The sequence below is a fragment of the Cetorhinus maximus genome, chromosome 2 (genome assembly GCF_964194155.1).
Source record: "Cetorhinus maximus chromosome 2, sCetMax3.hap1.1, whole genome shotgun sequence".
Classification (NCBI taxonomy): Eukaryota; Metazoa; Chordata; class Chondrichthyes; order Lamniformes; family Cetorhinidae; genus Cetorhinus; species Cetorhinus maximus.
The window spans coordinates 107,146,753-107,167,852 of record NC_135880.1 but is presented as its reverse complement, the minus strand read 5'-3'; positions in this window follow the sequence as shown (position 1 = coordinate 107,167,852).

Genomic DNA, 21,100 nt, shown 5'->3' with positions numbered 1-21,100 from the left:
GAATCAAAAATGGGATAAAAAGGGGATAACACAATGAATAAATGAATAAAAATAAAAATGAATAAAAATAAAAATATGTGGATTAAAAGAAATGAATTTTGACAAAAGGGATAAAAAGGAGTGGGGATGGGGGAGAGAGTTCATGGTCTGAAGTTATTGAACTCAACATTAAGTCCAGAAGGCTGTAAAGTGCCTAATCGCAAGATGAGGTGCTGTTCCTCCAATTTGCGTTGGGCTTCACTGGAATATTGCAGCAGGCCAAGGACAGACATGTGGGCATGAGAGCAGGGTGGTGTGTTGAAATGGCAAGCGACAGGGAGGTCTGGGTCATGCTTGCAGACAGACCGAAGGTGTTCCGCAAAGCAGTCACCCACGCTGCGTTTGGTCTCTCCAATGTAGAGGAGACTGCATTGGGAGCAGCGAATGCAGTAGGCTAAATTGAGGGAAGTGCAAGTGAAATGCTGCTTCACCTGAAAGGAGCATTTGGGCCCTTGGACGATGAGGAGGGAGGAGGTAAAGGGGCAGATGTTGCACTTTCTGCAATTGCGTGGGAAGGTGCTGCGGGAAGGGAATGAGGGGTTGGGCATGATGGAGGAGTGGACCAGTGTGTCCTGGAGGGAATGGTCCCGTCGAGGTAAAAATTTTGCCCATTAACTTTGCCTAAAATTGGATTTCTGCCAAACTTTATCAAGGTTAACTTTATATTTTGGGAACAGACTTACAAATACAAAAAACTTGCAGCATTTGAATTAATGTCAATTGTTGTCAAATAAAAATTCCCTTTTGAAAACTTTGTCGGGAACCAAACCTCAAATTTTAAAATTTTGTAAATACTGTAATTTACATTATCAAAATTAAAGCTACCTCTTTCCCTTGTGTATAAATTTGTATCCAGATTAAAAGTCCCACATGTTTACCAGCACATATTCTTTATCTTGGATAACATCCTAGTTATTCAAAAGTAACTTGATAAATTACACTGCACTTTTCACATCTCAACATTGTCCCAAATTCAAATAACAGTGCTGTTGGGCTGCAGATTTCCTTTCATATTTAATTCATCTCTTCTTCAAAAGAAAACCCTCTTTATCCATAGAAACCACCTAGACTGTGTGTGTATTTATGTCTTTTGGTTTTCCAAAAATCCTTTTGAATTTCAGGTAATTTTTCCTTCAGAATTCTTAGAATGCCAGCTCGTATGAACAGAACCTAATTCATTAAGCCCAAACAGCTTGGAAGCTGGTGGAAAGAGTCTGCAAGGGGGTGGTGAAAAGGCTGGCTCATCTCAAACAAAGGAAAACCCTGTTTTATCTTTACAATACCTTGGAATTGCAGTTCTTGCCAGAAATTTCAACTCAAACCCAATACTCAAGACATGTTTGAGTATCCTTTTCCTTTAATCTAATATGACGCTTTTGACTCTAAAATGCTGAACTCCACACACCAATGACAATTTAGGGAAGAAAACACATTAAAGTTCACATACAAATTTTTCCTTGCACACAAACACTTCATATGTAAAGGTATGTATTTGCATTCTTATAACATTTATCTTAACAACTTAAAACTTTCATACTCTAAGCAAAACTTTAAGTAGCAGTGGGGGAATAAAGAGTTCTTCAAGGCTCCACCTACAAGGACAATCAAAATGACTGAAGCTCACATTTCCTCTGCTCCTGCCTGTCACTGCTTAATAAACCCCCCTAGGGTTACCCCTCTCTCTCTTTCTCTCTCCAGAACAAACAGCTCTTGTGATTTAGATCAATTCATTTTAAAATTATTTACCAATTCTTTCGGGCCCCCTGTGTCCTTCCGCATTCTCTTAATAATCTTTTTCTGATGTGCTGCTATGAACCCACAATGGAGCCTTCCAGTCCCCAGTCGAAGTCCATGGTGTCGATCATCTCCTTCTCCTCTTCTGAAAATATTCTGTTTTCCACCTGCCCTGTGCTATCTTAGTTTCCTGACCAGTGCGGCTTTGGCTTATTCCTTCCACGGGGTCCAACCTATCTATGTGGCTTCAACTTTTAACCCGACAATGCGGTTCTGCCTCCTCTCCCGGCGCCTCCTGTCCTGAGACCTCCTTCAGATTCTTTGGATGTTCAGCCAGACCTTTACTCAGATAGGCTTACTGATCTAACTATGGGTGGTAAATAAACACGCTCACCCACTCCCAGCACCGTATTGATGATCCGGTATGAGTACCCTGCTTGCAGCGCCAATTGTTGTAGTTTGCCTCGACAAAACACCAGGAGATTCAGGTACAGGTTTCAATCGTTTATTATTCAAGCATATGCAAGGAGAGACAGCCTTGGTCAGTCCAAGACCGTACTCTAAAAGGTTACACCTTTGGTCACGTATACATATTCTAATCTTGTCAATTTACAATCACATGCTTCTCCAGTCTCAGTTACTTGTTTCCCATGTGTACATATGTCGAGCATCATTCTCATCCATTTCAAGACCACCATATCTTGCTGATTGTGCAGCCTAGGCTTTTATTTATTTCAATACCCACTCCCTGGCCTTGCTCTCTGTTCTACTAGCTTGTTTGTCTCATTCCTTATTCTGCCTAAAGCACACCTGCTACTCTCCAGTTCTGCTTTTTCAACTTATGTCCCGCTTTTACTAAAAACTTTTGAGCTTTTTTTAGCTCTGAGTTTAATCCTTTCAGGAAGGTTAAGAGGATGTAGTTGCACAGCCTGGGCACGGGTGTTAATCATTTGTACGTAATATTCACTATTGTGTCTAAACTCCCAAGAATGTCTCCTTGCCTCATGGCTTCTTGTTCTGATGAGCAGTGTTCGTGTCATTCAGATGTGAAACCTCAACCACAGTGCAGCCCTTTCCCCCCGTCCCCAACAACTTGCTTCAACCACAGGGCAGCCCTTGACACAAGTGGGCAGTTTGCAAAAGATCATTTAAAACTTGTAGAGGAGTGGAATGATATGGTTTGGGAATTATGGAAGAGTGGGGAGGCGATGGTGTAGTGGTACTGTCACTGGACTGGTTATCCAGAGACCCAGGGTTATGCTCTGGGGATCTGGGATCAAATTCCACCATGGCAGATGGTGGCATTTGAATTCAATAAAAATCTGGAATTAAAAAGTCTAATAATGACCATTTACCATCATGTTCACTAATGCCCTTTAGGGAAATAAACCTGCTGTCCTTTAGAGCTCTGTCTGTGGCGGTGCTGCCGAGCCACTCTTGGTGGTGGACATTGAAGTGCCCCACCCAGAGTACATTCTGCGTCCTCAGTGCCAGAGTCACACGTGACTCCAGTTCCACAGTAATGTGGTTGACTCTTAAATGCCCTTTGAAATAGCCTAGCATGCCGCTCAGTTGTATAAAACTGCTACAAAGTCAATAAAAAGAAATGAAACTGGAATCGACCTAGGAACTGGAAATGACAACAGTAAACCCAGCCCTATCGATCCTGCAAAGTACTCCTTACTAACATCTGGGGGCTTGTGCCAATATTGGAAGAGCTGTCCCACAGACTAGTCAAGCAACAGCATATCATGTTCACACAATCATACCTCACAGATAATGTCCTAGACACCACCATCACCATCCCTGGATATATCCTGTCCCACTGGCAGGACAGACACAGCAGAGATGGTAGCATAGAGGTATACAGTCTGGAGGGAGTTGCCCTGGGAGCCCTCAACATCGACTCTGGCCCCATGAAGTCTCATGGCATCAGGTCAAACATGGGCATGGAAACCTCCTGCTGAATACCATGTACTCCCCCCACCCCACCCCCTGGCTGATGAATCAGTGCTCCTCCATGTTCAACACCACTTGGAGGAAGCACTGAGGGTGGCAAAAGCGCAAAATGCACTTCAATGTCCACCAATAGTGGCTCGGTAGCACCACCACAGATCAAGCTGGCTGAGGCCTAAAGTACATAGCTGCCAGACTGGGTCTGTGGCAGGTGGTGAGGGTACCAACAAGAGGGAAAAACATACATGACCTCATCCTCACCAACCTGCCTGCCGCAGATGCATCTGTCTTTGACTGTATCAGTAGGCGCAACCACCACATAGACTTGTGGAGATGAAATCTGTCTTCACATTGAGGACACTCTCCATCGTGTTATGTGGCATTACCACTGTGGTAAATAGGATAGATTTCGAACAGATCTAACAACACAAGACTGGGCACCCATGAGGCGCTGTGGGCCATCAGCAGCAGCAGAATTGTACTCGAACACAATCTGTAACCTCATAGCCCAGCATATCCCCCACTCTACCATTACCATCAAGCCAAGGGATCAACCTTTGTTCAATGAAGAGTGCAGGAGGACATGCCAGGAGCAGCACCAGTCACACCTAAAAATGAGGTGTCAACCTGGTGAAGCTATAACATCGCAGCAAGTGATAGACAGATCTAATCAACCCCACAACCAATGGATCAAATTTAAGCTCTGCAGTTCTGCCACATCCAATCGTGAATGGTGGTGGACAATGAAACAACTCACTGGAGGAGGTGGCTCCACAAATATCCCCATCTTCAATGATGGAGGAGCCCAGCACATCAATGCAAAAGATAAACTGAAGCATTCACAACAATCTTCAGCCAGAAATGCCAAGTGGATGATCCATCTCAGCATCCTCCGGAGGTTCCCAGCACCACAAACGCCAGTCTTCAGCCAATTCGATTCACTCCACCTGATATCAAGAAACGGTTGAAGGCACAGGATACTGCAAAGGCTATGGGCCCTGATGATATTCCGGCAATAGTACTGAAGACTTGTGCTCTAGAACTGTTCCAGTACAGCTACAAAAGTGGTATCTACCCTGCTATGTGGAAAATTGCCCAGCTATGTCCTGTATACAAAAAGCAGGACAAATCAAACCCGACAAATTACCACCCCATCAATCTACTCTCGATCATCAGTAAAGTGATGGAAGGAGCCCATCAACAGTGCTATCAAGCGGCACTTGCTTAGCAATAACCTGCTCACTGATGCTTAGTTTGGGTTCCGCCAGGGTCACTCAGCTTCTGACCTCATTACAGGCTTGTTTCAAACATGGACAAAAGACCTGAACTCCCGAGGTGAGGTGAGAGTGACTACCCTTGACATCAAGGCAGCATTTGACCGAGGGTGGCATCAAGGAGCCCTAACAAAACTAGAGTCAGGGGAAAACTCTGCTGCAACAAAAACAAAAATTGCTGGAAAAACTCAGCAGGTCTAACAGCATCTGTGGAGAGGAAGACAGAGTTAACGTTTCGAGTCCTTATGACTATTCTTCAGAACTAAAGTGAATGCTCCAGTTTATCTTTTGCATTGATGTGCTGGGCTCCTCCACCATTGGGGATGGGGATATTTGTGGAGTCTCCAGTGAGTTGTTTCATTGTCTTTAGTTCTGAAGAAGAGTCCTAAGGACTTGAAACGTTAACTCTGTCTTTCTCTCCACTGATGCTGTCAGACCTGCTGAGTTTTTCCAGCAATTTTTGTTTTTGTTTTAGATTTCCAGCATCCGCAGTATTTTGATTTTATCTAGTGGAAAACTCTGCTGGTTGGACTCATACCTAGCACAGAGGAAGATGGTTGTGGTTTCTGGAGGTCAATCATCTCAGTTTCAGGACATCATTGCAGGAGTTCCTCAGGGTAGTGTACTAGGCCCAACCATCTTCAGCTGCTTCATCAATGACCTTCCTTCCATCATAAGGTCAGAAGTGGGGATGTTTGCTGCTGATTGCACAATATTCAGCACCATTCGTGACTTCTCAGATACTCAAGCAGTTCCTATTCAAATGCAGCAAGACCTGGACAATACGAAGGTTTGGGTTTTGGGCTGACAAGTGGCAAGTAACATTTGCACCACTCAAGTGCCAGGCAATAACCATCTCCAACAAGAGAGAATCTAACCATCACCCCTTGACATTCAATGGCATTACCATCACTGAATCCCCCGCTATTAACATCCTGGGGGTTACCATTGATCAGAAAATGAACTGGACTAGTCATATAAATATTGTGGCTACAAGAGCAGGTCAGAGGCTAGGAATCCTGTGGTGAGTAACTCACTTCCTGTCTCCCCAAAGCCTGTCTACCATCTACAAGGCACAATTTAAGAGTGTGATGGAATACTCTCCACTTGCCTGGATGAGCGCAACTGTGATTACACTCGAAAAGCTTGACACCATCCAGGAAAAGCAGCTGCTTCATTGGCACCAATACCACAAACAGTCACTCCCTCCATCACCAATAAACAATGGCAGCAGTGAGTACCATCTACAAGATGCACTGTAGAAACTCACCAAAGCTCCTTAGGCTGCACCTTCCAAACCCACGACCGCTGCCATCTAGAAGGACAAGGGCAGCAGATAGATGGGAACACCACCATCTGGAAGATCCCCTCGAAGCCACTCACCATCTTGACTTGGAAATACATCGCCGTTCCTTCACTTCACTGGATCAAAATCCTGGAACTCCCTCCCTAACAGCACTGTGGGTGTACCTACACCACAGGGACTGCAGCGGTTCAAGAAGGCAGCTCACCACCACCTTCTCAAGGGCAGTTAGTGATGGGCAATAAATGCTGGCCTAGCCAGTGACATCCACACTCCATCAATGAATAAAAAACAGTTGAAGTATTGAACAGTAAAACTCCAGACGGGGGAATTGGCTGATGTTACTCAAAGAGAATTAAATAAGACCCGATTGAAATGGGATCAAGAGAAACTACAAGACCCTAAAATGTTCAAAGACTGAACCAAGCAGGAGTATGAAATCCCTTTGTGTGAACATAAAAAGCATCTTGATAACTTCTTTGAAATGGTCAAAAGTGATCAGAGGAGAAATGAATTGTTAACACACAAAAATGCCACTTTAACCTTATTGTTTCAATGAAAATTTATCGCATTTGAGTTTGGAAAATGAGCTCGATGATGGATTTACATCTACAGCTAATGAAAAGGAAGATGATTGGGCTGTGGACTTAAACAAGACATTTAATGCATTAAAGACCAAGAATAAGAGAAAAAAGGAATGTAATGTTGAGTTATGATAATTCCATAATGTTTAAACTTTGCTAATCCTACTTGTTGCATATATTGACTTTTGTTTTGTATAAAATGATGTGTAGTTGTGAAACAAAATGAAAACTTTATTTATATTGTATGCAATAAGCTATTTGTTTGAAGATTATGATGTTAGTTCTTCAAAGGAAAATGTTAAGCCATTATAAAGAAATCTTCACTTTAGTGAAGCTTTCTCTCTTCTGAAGGGGAATGTGTCATGAACTCTGATACCTACCTTGAGCTTAAATCGAAGTTGCAGTTTGGGAACCACAGTTCCCGCATGCCTCGGGACTTCTGCGCAAGTGCCGACTGGAGAATGGCTGCACACGTGCAATTCGTTGATTTCAGCGTCCTCAGGCTGGGAACCAGCCCTGCACAGGGGCAGAAGAAAAGGAAGCAAGGAAGTGAAATTGTGTGAAACCGGAGGTTAGGTGGCCTGAACAGAAGTGCCATTAGAGAGAAGGTGCACCAGGGAGCAGGACATGGGGAGGAGGACAGGGAGGAGTTCCCAAATCAAGAAAGAAGTCCCAAACCAGGGAGTGGGAAAGAAAGAGGCCCCAGGAGACAGTCCCAGGTAAGGGAGAAGAGCAGAGGTCAAAATCAGATCCTGTTATGTAAATTTGAGAGAAAGGAGCAGAGCAATAGGCTCCAAATTAATGAGAAAGAGCTGCGGGGAGCAGACTTGAAGCAAAATGGGCTCGAGAGAAGCCTGAAGATCCGAGAAGGCAGCCGAAGGTTGGTGGCTCCATGTTGTATGGGCAAAGGTAACCTTTTGGAGTAGTGGTGTTCTGCTTGGCATGGCCGAAGATCTGAAGGTGTGCTTGGAAGGTGAAGCGTGAGTGTACTCGGAGATCCAGACGAATAAAAATTAAGAAGGCAAGATTGAAACCCTGGAGGTGCATCCTGGTTGAAGCCGTCCTAGTGGGAACGACGTTTTGGGAGAATTCCAAGGCGAGTTCTTCAAATGTAGAGATTAGAAGCCCTTGTGAGAGAGATGGACTTTCAGCGAGACTGGATTGTCTCACAGTGTGACAAGCACCTGGGTGGGTTGTTAAGAAATCCATAGAATCTGATTTGGTCACATCTATCATTTACTTTGGGGTGTGGTGTGCCTGACCACAGTTCATCAGTTGGTTCACATGTACAGCACACTTATCCTGAACATTAGAGTGCAAGATAGATATTGTAAACTGTTTTATCTTTCCAAATGTGTATGTGTCTGTAAAGATATAGCTGGGGTGAAGGAATATTAACCTTTCCAGTAGTAACATCAGCTGGGATCATAACAGTAGTGCTACACTTGGTGCTAGGCACATTTAAATGTAGAGTAACCAAAATGGAAATAGGACATTTTCTAGTTTAGCAAGAAGAAATATTCGATAACTCAGAGCCCAGAGAGTAGGGGGAATGAAAATTACTGATCAAGCTAACAGATTGTTTTTGCTGGGAAAAGCAAATAGGAGAAGCAGATTTGAAGCTAATGGTGAAAATCTGAAATTCTAAGTCCTGAGCAAAAGTAGAAGAAAGTGAATGGAAGTCAGACTGGACATATGAACAGTCAAATATGCTCCATTTTAATCAGTGTACTATGTAACCAAGTTCCAGCCTAAGTGCTATGTCTCACTGTATGCAGAAGGAGGTGCTGTTGTAACAGGTCACTCAACCAAACACTGAAAAATGCTACTAGGGATAATGCATAATAGCAAATAATCTTTTATGTACTTCGAGTTTTATGTGGCCCTCAACCTTGTTCACTTAACATTAATTTTAATTATTCAACAAGCATTGACTATTTTAATTTTTAAAAAACAAGGTTCTTAAACTGTCTTTAATACAATACAGCCACAAGCCACTAACTCTTAACAACCACAATGTTTTTTCGGTCTTATTATGGTGTGGTTATTTGCACTTTGTTTTCTTTTTGTTTAGTATAATACCCAATAAGCTCTTGCTATTGATAACAGCTATAAATTATTGATCTATTAAGTACAGAGATATTGTTACAGATATTGTTAGCATGTTATTGTTGCGGTGAGGCTGCTAATTGTCAATGGGATGTTTTTCTATGTTAAAAGTGCTACATAAATATAAATTGTTATTGTTCTAAATTTGAAAAGAAAAAGAAATTATATAGTACTTTTCACACCACCGAATATCTCAAAGCACTTTACAGCTGATGAAGTATAGTTACTGTTGTAATGTAGGGAACATGGTAGCCAATATGCCCTCAGCAAACTCCCACAAACAGCAATGTGATAATAACCAGTTAATCCATTTTTTGTGATGTTGATGAAGGCTTAATATTAACCAGGACAGTGCCATAGAATCTTTTACAGACAGGGCCTCAGTTTAACATCTCATCTGAAAGACAGCACCTCCAACAGTGTAGTGCTCCCTTAGTATTGCACTGGAGTATTAGCCTTGATTCTTCGGTGCTTGCAGCAGGGTTGAACCAAGAACCTATGATTCAGAGGCAAGTGGGCTCCTAACTGAGCCACAGTTGATACTGTAGCTTTATCTATGCTCATGGGAAGATTGCATGGGAACTTTCAGTAATACTGTCCTTTTTCTTCTGGTTAAATCTTTTTTCCTCAGTGTTTCTGCAATAACCCATCATTTTAAGTTCAAATGCCTTTGAACTGAATATGATTATGTTGAAGAGTTGTGCCTGAAGCATTAACTCAGCTTTCCTCTTTCCTATGATGACTGACTTGTATAATTCCATTGTTTTCTGTTACTATTTCATTTTTACAGCATTGTTGATTTTCTTAGCGATGATGCAAAGACATCTATTTAGGAGAATAGACACTGCCATATATATAACATATATATGAACACTGTCTTGTAATGCATTTTCCAATAGGCTGCAATGCTATTAATGATCTTGAAAGCATGCCTTTAATCAGGGCTTTCACCATGCTAGTGATTATCTTGAAATAGATTAAAGCCGAGTGCTATCAATCACCTAAGAAGCCTCCACCCTCTCCAAATGATTAACATATTCTTGTTCATTATTGCTTCACTGTCGATATTTTAAGAACATTTAAGCTCTCTAGTTGTTCTGTAAAAATAGTGCTAATATTTTAATACTAAAAATGGAGACAATAGTGAAAATCTGAACTTCTTTGCTTCCATCTTAGGCCACTTGTCACAAAGATCTAGCAAGCTCTTTTATTTTGTCTGTTATGACTACCAGATTTTTGGTAAACACTGTAGTAGACTGTAGTAAAATGCTATCCCCATTTTTGATAATGGAAGGTTATTATCTCATGCATATAAATAATAATGAGGAGAAAGTTCTAGATGTTACTTTGACTCTTTTCATTTCTCTGTGGTGACCTAAAGGATATTATACCTATAGGCAATGGTGAGTTGACATGATCTATACAGAAGAGCTCAAGGAAGCCAATGTGAATTATTGGGGTGATAGACAATTATTCTGCATTGAATCAATCAAGCCATTTCTCATGTCTTCCGGTATCTGTATTTCTAGTGGGTAGCAGAATAACAGAACTGAGTATGTTGCAGTAATGGATAACGGGGCCAGTGATGGTTTGAGAACCAAATCTAAAAATTATATGTTTCACTTTTAATGCATCTCTTTAGCCACTACTCTGAATCCAAGAAAATGTGCACAATGACTGCTTTTGTCTGAAATTAAGAGTTTATTTTAATAAACTGCAGTTTAGGGGTTTATTCTAGTCTGGGCTATTAATGCTTAATGCTGTTGGGATGAAGATCAAAAGAGGATGGAATAATTACTTGAAACAATATAGAAACTATGGTGATTACTAAGAAAAGAAAACAGTACAGGAAGCCAATTTGCTTGCTCATAATTACATATTTTAAAAAAGGTATCCATATGATCAGTAGCTTGGGGAATATTGTTTGTAAATAGCATATGACCAGCATGGAGAAATTCCCAAGGGTTGGATAGCCAAGGGTATGTCTTTATTGTTAATTTCCATTTACTACATACCTACTATTCCACAGTTGCTGGAACTGATCACCAAAAGAGTTCTAGGCTGAGGAAATGCACCTAGTTAACATTACCTTAAGTCACAAGAGCTCTGTACAATGTTCATAACTCTTCTTTAAACCTGACAACACTGTATCATTTTCAAAATCACTCCCCTTATGCCAAATCCAAATAACTGCAGTGCCTGCAAACCTTTAGTCATTATTAATGTGGGAATGTCATAAAGGTTATTATAGCAGTCAAAAAACCAGACTGCCTTTTAACGATATCCTGACAATAAAAGAGCCTTTTGTAGAGAAATTGATTCAAATTTAAGGAAAAAAAAAACGAATGAAGGGAAACAATCTAAAATACTAACATCTGTGAGTTTTAACTGATTTGATTCAAAGGAGTGAGCAGGTTAGTCATCCTTACATTTTCAACACCATTCCTTTTTCTCATTGCTTTGTCTTTTATAACATAAAGCAAGCCCTGGAGAAAGCTGATAGAGAGCTCTGGTTTCCTCAGCACGTTGCACACATGGAAGCTATGTCTTTCTCTTCATTCTGTGCTTTTCCTGGCTGATTGATTTTATTCTCGCTTTCTCCTCCTGGCTGAGGTTCCTGTGAGATTAGAACTGGGTATCATAAATGCTACAGCCTGGTATTTGAAATTGCTCATCTCTTTACCTCACTATGACCATGTGATTTGTTCAGGTACTTTCACTGATTAATGATTTCATATTTTAGCAGTTATTTATTTATTTAGCAAATACAAATGCCTGGAGCCAAGCAATCGCCTCCTCATTTACTGAATTTAAGGTGATTAGTCCACTTAGTCCGGAGAGGGGACACTCCTCAGTAATGTGCAGCATTGTTTTTGTCTCCCCACAAGTGTGTAAGGGGTACGTATGGAGCAGTGGAGGTTGGCTGCACAGGGACCCTGACTTTTCCTGAACCTGCTTAGCAAGGACCACTCCTGCTGTGGTAGTTCAAAGCCTGCCATTTGACAGGTGGGGTTTGTCACAAGCAGCTTATAAGTGACTTCCCATGTTTCCCATTCTTTGATCGAAAGAATGTCTGCTGGTAGACCATGTTTAAGGAGCCTACTCTGTATGGCGCACTGAGATAGAAGGTGGGCAATAGGTGGAGTGGTAAGTGAGGTGCATCACGGATGTTTTCAACCAGCTTGTAGGTTTTGTCAGTCAACAAATGTGTGGGGGAGTGATGTTTGTGAGGACAGGAAGCCAGGGGAAGGTTGTTGAGTGGAGAGTTCCAGTTATGATGTGCATTGTTGCATTCAACTGAGTGTCAACAAGATGTGTATGTGATGACTTGTGCCAGACTGGTGCACAGTACTCTGCTGCGGAGTACGATAGGGCAAGTTCTGAAGTCTGGAGTATTGTGGCAGCTGTGCCCCATATAGCTCCAGCAAGTTTGGTTAGTAAGTTGTTTCCAGTTTTGACCTTTGCTGCTGTTTTCTTTGGATGTTACTGAAAGGACAGAGTCCTATCCATAGTGACTCCCAAGTATGTTGGGCTTGAGTCATGCTTTAGTCTCTGATCATCCATGTAAATGTACAATTCTTTTTTGGCACTGGCATTATGGAGGTGGAATACACTGAATATAGTTTTAGAGGAATTCAATGTAAGTCACTGTGTGCTGCAGTGGTCTGTCAACTTTGCAACGTCTTTGTTAAGGATCTGGTGCAAGGTGCAGAAGAATGGGGCTTGGGTGACACAACCAATGTTGTTAGCATAGATGAACTTACCAGACATGGGTGTTGGCAGGTCATTTGTACATATGTTGAACAGCATTAACATTGAGCCCTGTGGTAGTCCATTGGCCTGTTATCTCCATGCATTTCTCCTTTATCCAAGATGGACTCCAAATCGCCTGTTGTGAAGGAATGTTTCGACAACTGACCCAGGTTGGAAGCACTCTGGGTAACTTTAGGAGCAGACCAGCATGCCACACTGTGGCTGGGATTTTCCGGTCGGGTTGCAGGCGGGACCCGCCACGGGTGAGACAGCGTTCCAACCAGAAGTCCATTGACTTGCGGCGTGACCGGAAGATCCCGGCGGCAGACGGGTGGGGAAAATCCCGTCCTGTATCATAGACAGCTGTGAGGTCCAGCAGCACCACACCTGTCTTCAAATTTTTTTGGAAACTATTTTTAGTGTAGGTGGTGAGTGCTAGAACTTGACCACATGTGCTGTGCTCCTTACTGAAACCAGCTTGGTTGACATTAGGGATGGCCTCTACTTCCAGAGACATGCATTCCAGGATAAGACACTGAAAGATCTTAAAACACAAAGAAAGAAGGGAAATCGGTTAATAGCTGGCCGCCAGCGTGGGATCTTTTTCCAGGTGTTGGTATGCCAATGATTTTTCACCTTCGGCTTTGAGCTGATGATTCCTGTGTAGAACTGAGTCAGCCAGGCATAAACATGGGGGCCGAGTTGTTTCAGGAATTCTGTTACAATGTTGTCTTATCCCACTGCTTTGCCACATTTCAGGTCCCTTAATGCTGTCTCCAGTTCTGTGATCTCCATGTTCTGCATGCTGCTGGCGTTGTTTTCTCAGTTCATTGCAGATGGTGCATTTTGTTTTCTTATCCAACGTGTCCTTGCTACATTGAACAGATGGTGAGAAACTTGGTTTGGGCTGACTGATGGGCGATTTAATACAGGTGATTTTTGGGTGGTGAATCAGGCTCCAGCACTTCTGACTGGAATAAGTGAAATTGAGCCCTGCTGTCATTTCCTCCTATCTGGTGTGGCAAGCAGCAGTGCACAGTACTAGAAACCTCCTAATGCTAAGACATCTGCCCTGTATTTGTTGCTTGGAATCTGACTGCAGTGTGCAAACCTGGCTACTAATCTATTTAAATTGCCATATGAATTTTAGCTCTGTACCAATGATGCTGCAATGACTTCTGGGACAGAATTTTACAGTCCTCCACTGGTGGGTTTGCAGGTGGGAGGGCCCATGAAATGCCCTGGGTAGCCTTCCCGCTGCCCTCCCGCCCACCCCAACCTGTCTGCAATTTTGCATGGGGCGAGCAAGACCTATATGGCCTGTCTGCCCTCACCCCAATTGAGGGCCTTAAGGCTGCTACCTGCCCCAGTCTCAATTTTGAGGCTGGTGGGAGGCATTAGGGGCAGGGGTGAAACCTGGCAGCTCACCTTGCTCAACCCTCGGCCATGAAGGGGCTGGCGCGTCTCTCTCAAGGGCCACCTTTTGCCATTGGGTGCCCTCCCAAGGTCTGCACCCCTCGGATTCTCCATCCCCCTCCCCCTCCCCCTCCCCCCAGGCCTTTCCATCAAGGCTGCAAGTAAGAAAATGTTGGCGTAAGTGTAATAAAGTTAAGTTACTAGTAATGTATTCTACTCATTCTATTTACTGTAAGTGTAAGAAATAGTTTTTAGAGTTATGGGTCAGCTTGGCCAAGTGGAGTGTACATCCTGTGGTATATGTGAAGTCGTGGACACACCATGTGTCCCTGTCAAACACATCTGTAGGAAGTATCACCAGCTGCACAAGCTTGAGCTCTGGGTTTTGGAACCTGAGTGGTGGCTGGAGTCACTCTTCTACATCCGTGAGCCACAGGACTATGTGGATAGCACGTTTAGGGAGGTGATCACACCGCATGTCAGAAGCGTACAGCCAGAGAGGGAATGGGTGACCACTAGGCAGTCTCAAGAGAACCAGGCAGGTAGTGCAGGAGTCCCTTTAGCCTATCCTGCTTGCTAATCAGTTTTCCATTTTAGATGCTGATGAGGACGATGATTTCTCAGGGGAATGCAGCCTGAGCCAAGCCTCTGGTACCACGTGCGGCTCAGCTCTACAGATGGTCAGGAAGAAGAATGGAAGGGCAATAATTATAGGGGATTCCATAGTCAGGGGATCAGACAGGCATTTTTGCAGCAGTAAATGTGACTCCAGGATGGTGTGTTGCCTCCCTGGTGCCAGGGTCAAGGATGTCACGGAGAGGCTGCAGGACATCCTTCGGGAGGAGGGGGATCAGCCAGAAGTTATGGTCCACATTGGTACCAATGATATAGGAAGGAAGAGGGATGAGGTCCTAAAAGCAGATTTCAGGGAGTTAGGAAGGAAATTAAAAAGCAGGACCTCAAAGAGCAGTAATCTCAGGATTACCCCCATTGCCACATTCTAGTGAGCATAGGAATAGGAAGATTGATTGATCGATTAAATACGTGGCTGGAGAACTGGTGTTGGAGGAAGGCATCAGATTTTTGAAGCATTGGGGCTGGTTCTGGGGCAGGTGGGCTGTACAAGCTGGATGTGTTACATCTTAACAGGACTGGGACTGATATTCTCACAGGGAGATTTGCTAGTGCTGTTAGGGTGGGTTTAAACTAGTTTGTCAGTGGGGTGGGAACCTGAGGTGTGGCCCAAATTGGAAGAAAGTAAAGTTGGTAACAGGAAGTAGTAGTGAGACTAGAAGGCAGGAGAAACAAAGCAGAGCATTGAGTATGCTTCGAATGCGGAATGATGTCAAAAAGACAAAGTTAAGGGCACTCTACCTAAATGCGCGCAGCATTCGCAATGAGGTAGATGACCTAAAGGCACAAATAAAGATAAATGGGTATGATAGAATTGCCATTACAGAAACAAGGCTGCATGGTGACCAAGACTGGGAACTGAATATTCAAGGATATTCGACATTTAGGAAAGACAGACAAGGAGAGAAAGGAGGAGGAGTTGCACTGATAATAAGGGATGGGATCAGTGCATTAGGAAGGGAGGATCTCAGATCAGAAGAACAATGCGTGGAATCTGTTTGGGTAGAGCTAAGAAACAGCAAAGGACAGCAGACATTGGTTGGAGTTGTTTATAGGCTACCAAACAGTAGTGGTAATGTGGGGCATGGTATTAATCAGAAGGTGAGAGAAGCATGTAGCATGGGCAACACAGTAACCATGGGTGACTTCAATCTGCATATAGACTGGGTAAACCAATTGAGCATTAATGTTGTGGAAGATGAGTTTCTGGAGTGTGTTAGGGATGGTTTTCTAGAGCTGTATGTTGAGGAGCCAACTAGAGGACAGGCTCTTTTAGATCTAGTATCATGTAATGAAAAAGGGCTAATTAATAATCTTGTTGTAAAAGAACCTTTAGGGATGAGTGATCAGAATATTATAGAATTTTACATTGTTTGAATGTGAGATGGTTCACTCTGAAGCAAGGGTGTTAAAGTTGAATGAAGGAAATTATGAAGGCATGAGGGACAAATTGGCTGAGGTGGATTGGGAAAATACATTAAAAGGTATGACTGTATATAGGCAATGGATAGTCTTCAAAGAACTATTACATAGCTTACAGCACCTATACATTCCTTCAAGGTGCAAAAACCCAAAAAAAGTCAATCAACCGTGGCTAACAAAGAAGTTCAGGATTGTATAAGATTAAAAGAAAAGGCTTATAAATTTGCCAGAAGGAGTAGTAAACCTGAGGATTGGGAGGTTTTTAGAATACAGCAAAGAAAGACAAAGAAACTGGTAAAGAAAGGGAAAATAGAATATGAATGCAATCTAGCAAAAAACATAAAAATGGACTGTAAAAGCTTCTATAGGTGTGTAAAAAGGAAATGTTTGGCTAAGACAAATGTGGGTCCATTACAGGCAGGGTCAGGAGAATTCATAATAGGGAATAGAGAAATGGCAGAGAAGCTAAATGATTACTTTGTGTCTATTTTAAACTGAGGATGATACAGGAAATCTCCCAGATTTAGAGATCCAAGGGACAAGGGAGAATGAAGAGTTGAAGGATATTAGTACAAGTAAGAAGGTTGTATTGGAGAAATTAATGGGACTGCAAGTTGATAAGTCCCTGGGACCTGATATTCTGCATCCCAGAGTGTTAAAAGAGGTTGCTATAAAGATATTGGATGCATTGATGATCATTTTCCAAAATTCTATAGATTCTGGAATGGGTCCTGAAGATTGGAAGGTAGCAAGTGTTACCCACTATTTGAGAAGGGTGGGAGAGAGAAAATAGGGAATTGCAGGCCTGTTAGCCTTACATCAGTAGTAGGGAAAATACTAGAATCTATTATAAAGGGTGTGATAAATGGATACTTGGATAATCATGAACTGATTGAGCATAGTCAGCATGGATTTGTGAATGGGAAATCATGTTTGACAAACATGGAGTTTTTTGAGGATGTCACTAACAAAATTGATAAAGGAAAGTTGATGGATGTAGTATACTTGGATTTTCAGAAGGCTTTTGATAAAGTCCTCCACAGGAGGTTAATTAGCAAAGTAAAAGCACATGGGATAGGAGGCAATATACTGGCAAGGATTAAGGATTGGCTAACAGGCAGAAAACAGAGAGTGGTAATAAACGGATAATTCTCGCATTGGCAGGCTGTGACTAGGGGTACCGCAAGGATCAATGCTTGGGCTCCAGCTGTTCACAATACATATCACTGATTTGGATGTGGGGACCAAATGTAATATTTCCATGTTCGCGTATGATACAAAGCTAGGTGGGAATGTGGGTTGTGAGGAAGATGTAAAGCGGCTACAGGAGGATTTGGACAGACTTAGTAAGTGGGCAAGAACATGGCAGATGGAATATAATGTGGAAAAATATGAGGTCATCCACTTTGGTAGAAGGAACAGATGTGCAGAGTATTTCCTAAATGGTAAGAGACTAGAGAGTGTAGATGTACAAGGGGACCTGAGTGCCCTTGTTCATAAGTCATTGAAAGCTAATGTGCAAGTGCAGAAGACAATTAGGAAGGCTAATAGAATGTTAGCCTTTATTGCAAGAGGATTTGAGTACAGGAGTAGTGAAGTCTTTCTTCAATTGTGTAAATGCTTGGCTAGACCGCACCTGGAGTACTGTGATCAGTTTTCGTCCCCTTACCTCAGAAAAGGAGTGCAACTAAGGTTCATCATACTTGTTCCTGGGATGGTGGGACTGTCTAATGAAGAGAGATTGCGGAAACAGAGTCTGTATTCTCTAGTTTTGAAGAATGAGAGGTGATCTCCTTGAAACCTACAAAATACTTAAAGGAATAGACAGGGTAGATGCAGGTAAGATGTTTCCCCTGGTTGGGGAGTCTAGAACCAGGGGACACAATTTCAAAATAAGGGGGAAGCCGCTTAGGACTGAGATGAGGAGAAATTTCTTTGCTCAGAGGGCTGTGAATCTTTGAAATTCTCTACCCCAGAGGGCTGTGGACGTTCAATCATTGAGTATGTTTAAGGTAGAGATTGAGAGATTTCTTATTAACAATAATGTAAAGGGTTATGGGGATAGTGTGGGTAAAAGGCATTGAAGTGTTCGATCAGCCATGATTGTATTGAATGGCGGATCAGGCTCGATGGGCTGAATGGCCTTCTCCTGTTCCTATGTCTTCCTATGTTCTCTGCACTCACCTGGTCCTGGACTCCGAGGCTTAGAATCTGGGGACTGCTTGTAGTCTCAGTCCTGGCCTCTGCTGCCACTGGTGCTGCTGGGACTACAGAACTGCCGGCCAATCACATTGGCCTTTGAGGTGGAACTTTTGCCCAAGTGAGGGGGCGGAGGTCCCATCTCCAGATAATTAACACTCCTCAGGACGTTAAATGGCTGCGGGGCTGCTGCGATCAGCGCAGGATGCGTACCTTGCCGACTCTTCAGGTAGCTGAGAGGGAAACCCCACCATCCAAAAAATTCTGCTCCTGATGTCTATACCTTCATACTTACAAGAAGGTACCAGTTTTCTCCTGTTGTATCCATTATTATCTTGAATTATTTATTTTCTAAGAGTTCTTGTCCAAAATCTTCCTGAATATTTTCTCTTAGCTACACACAGCAGGGTGGAAATTAATCTTGATTAATGTAATTGAACAAATGTTTACCATTCTTAAACTAAATTCCTCTCTCTGCAATTTTAGTGCAAGCATTATCCCATTTATTTTTATTAAAGATTCTGTTAAAATTCCAGAAAGGGAATTTGGTCTAAGTGTGTTAAGCATTTTCACAATAAGATCACAGAGTAATTTCTATCCTTGTATTTCTCATACTGTCAGGCCCTGAAATTACACCATAGGATATTAATATACCAACTCCCAACATGTCTGACAGAAATTCCTCTCCGTTATTTTAGCAAAGGCAATAACCTGTTAAAAATACATTAGCATTTCATGCCGTCATTTCAATGCCTCAAATGCATTTCTGGACCTTTTAAATTGACTCTCCCTGCACTTGCCTCCACCCATTTGCTTCCAAGCCTTTCCCATCCCCATTTCCAGTGAGGAATTAGCCAAATTTTACCCTGGCAAAGTGGTGAGTTTCCTTTGTTGACGTGATAGATGCTGGCAACTTGCCCAATTATTAAAATGAGGTCCAACACCCAAATTCTGTTGAGCCTCAGGCTTTCTGGTTTGGGGTGCGGTGGCGGGAAGGGGAAGGTGGGTATATTTTGGAAGTTATATGCCCAAAAGCAGATTATAATGAATTTCTTTCCCATGCCTTACTATCTCTTTATTATGTCTCTACATAGTTAACTTCAGCTAATTTTTTTTTTACCAAATAGCATAAGCTTGACTTTTTAAAAAATGGCATTTTCTCATAGATCATGCCCCTAATGCTTGGAATAATTGGGTGAGAAATTGGGCTCATTAGTGCCCATTTTCTGGGTGCTGTGACTGTCCTTGGAGCTTCAAAATGTCGCCTATGGCATGTCTAGACGCAAATGTGGGCAAATGCCAAGTAGGTGGCTGTGTTAGTCCGCCATAGTGGATGTCCACTGCACATATGCAGAGCAAGGAGATCATTACATTAGTTGATGCCAGGGATGCCATTTTGGAATTCAGTGATCCTGCCAACACCCTTTCTTAATCACATGCTCCATGAAACCACTACCATTCCCCAGGGTGTACAATGGCAGTAGTATTTGTGCTTACAGTGGTTAGACTGAGTTGGGATTTAAAGAATTGCTAATCACCATTTCTACCTGGATAAATGACCCATATAATTCACATTGCCATAGAGATGGATTTGTAGAGGGGAAGGATGCAGAGGAAGCCATTGTCAGGTCGTATTACAGGATTTCCTAAAATATCACTGAGTATCACAGACAATGTTAGTCTGCCAGTATTCGGGAGAGAGCAGCTAGAGGCTGAAAGTCTCTATGGTTTACTGCACAGGAATGCAGGTGGGAGCTCACACTCAGATTGAAAAGATCAAATTCATGAGGAGTTAAAACAAGGCTGGAAGATTTCCCTAGCTTGCGCTAGCGAGAGAATCTACAGGAAAACTCTCACTGTGAAGGGCAGTTCTAGGGTTAAAGGTTATCAGGCTGAGAAAGGAAATGAACACAAATAAACCCTCAAGGGCTAAGAATCACTTTGGCCTGGTTCCAGGGGAATTGAATGACTACTTAAAGGACAGTGTAACATATACCTGTAAAGTGGGTTTGCCTGTTGTTTTGAAAGTAAAAGGGGAAAGCTCTATTCCGTAGTTCAAAGTATAAATTATCTAAAAAATTATGTTTAGTCAATGGTGCTTTTAGTCTGTTTGTTATAGTAAATGCCTTAAAATGTGGAATCTTATTGTGATATCCCTTTCAGCTATTAACTGGAAAGTCAAATTTCTTTGAAAAGTTATTGGAATCTACATAGATCTTAACAAAGTGTGGGATGTGGTACAGGAAGAAATGGAAAGTAAATGGTGTATATACCATTTGCAGCTTGTAAATCAGAATGTGGGCTGAGGGGGAAGTGGGATGTGAGAGGATGGATTAGGTATGAGGATGTCATCATCTTTAACGGTTTCTGCCCTGCTGCTGGCCACAGCCTCAGCAATAGATGTCCCCTCTGTTGGTGTCAGGACATGCAGGTGTGCCTTTCCCTCTCCAGTTAGCTCCTGCTACCTCTGGTTGTGAATCACTTTGTTCTGTAAAAGGGGGTGAAGTGTGACAGTGAATGTGGTGCAAACTGTCATGGTTGCATAGCCGGCAGTGTGTGCAAGCTGTGAAATGTTGGTGTGAGATTTATGGCATTAATAAGTGTGTGAAGTATATGAATATTAGATATGAGTCCTGATTAATAGAGATTGTTGGCAGATGAGGGATGGGCATGTGGTG